Raw genomic sequence first — 1613 nt, 5'->3', positions numbered from 1 at the left:
ATTGGTCCCGGTTGGTGTCACCAACCGGGACCAAAGGCCCCCCCCCTGCCTGGGCTGGCAGCAGCGGCCACGTGGAGGACCTTCTGTTCCGGTTCGTGTAAGAACCGAGACTAAAGGGTTAGGGCTTTAGTAACGACCCTTTAGTCCCGGTTCGAAAACTAGGACAAAAGGCCCTTACCAACCGGGGTAAAAGCCCCTTTTTCTACTAGTGCATTAGTACTAAGTCGTCTACTGCAATGTAAACACTTTGTTGCAAATTTTAAGCATAAACGAAGCTGTTTATCTGGAACGAGTTTTTTTTGCGGGTTTATCCGGTACGAGTTAGAACCGTCATTGTTCAAGATTGACATGTACATAATGGAATTCGCAAAAAAGAAGAAGAAGACATGTACGTGATGGAGCCACCCATAATTCTATTTTACTCCCTCCGTTCCTAAATATAAGTATTTGTAGACATTTTACTATGGACTACATACATAGCAAAATGAATGAATCTCTACTCTAAAATGCATCTACATATGGATGTATGTCGTCCATAGTGAAATCTCTACAAAGACCTATATTTAGGAAGTAGTTGACATGTCCTTATTATGGAGCAGAAAAGTGGATAGCTCATTGGCTAGCAAGAGACAAGATCGACAGCTCTGATAAAAGAAGCTTTCATGAACCTGACCTCAGTGTCTCGAGCCCCGCGTACGGTGTGATGACATACTCTAATCACAGAGCATAATCAGCATCAAATTTTAAATATACTACTAGTACTACAAGCTACTAACTTGCTAACGCACATTGCCAAGCATACCTCCAATCTACAAATGGACTACATAGAAAGACACAGATTTGGAATTGCCTCCTCGCTCTTGGGCATGCCGAATCCAAGCAGCTATCGGCCATCAATAACCTTGCCTGGCTAACTGAATTGACACCTCAACGTCTAGCTTCAGCCTGGCCTGGTCTGGTTTCTGGTGTAACGGTAGATCATGTATGTCCATCTAATTTGATTGATTGAACGGCAGAGGGTATTCAGACACTGTATGTTCAAGTACAAGTAGTAGTTATGTGCCCTTTTGATTTGCAGAATTCCAAAAACGTAGGAAAACATATGGTTGCAACTTCATGTCCATTTGAATGCTACATTTCTTGGGTTTATTTGATTGCATCACACAAGAAGAAAATGATTCTTTTCAAAAGGTTTTAGTAGATGCTAAATTTCCTAGAATGTAGTACAAAGGAATCATTAGGAATAAATCTCGTAAGATTCAACCATACGAATTAAACGAGCAACGTAAAAAAAATCTGATACTTCGAAATTCATATGAAAACCTTTGAATCAGAAAGGACCACATGTGTGCTGGTCATGGGAGTGGGAAAACCTTTTTCAGAGAACATAGGAAGTGCCAAGAATGATCACTGTGTTCAGCTCTATATTTAACTTCCTCCCAACACGGCCACACAATCTACCGAAAGAGTGGACATGTCACATGAAAGCTGCCGGGCACCAGCAAATGGCCAACCAGCTTGAGCCACACTATTGCACTGACAGTGGTGGCTCCCCGTGCCGGCCCCTACTACCAAATTATTGTATACTCCACTATTGGACATTTCCTCTCGCT

The sequence above is a fragment of the Triticum aestivum genome, chromosome 2D (assembly GCF_018294505.1).
Source record: "Triticum aestivum cultivar Chinese Spring chromosome 2D, IWGSC CS RefSeq v2.1, whole genome shotgun sequence".
Classification (NCBI taxonomy): domain Eukaryota; kingdom Viridiplantae; phylum Streptophyta; class Magnoliopsida; order Poales; family Poaceae; genus Triticum; species Triticum aestivum.
Note: the sequence above shows the minus strand (reverse complement) of the source record.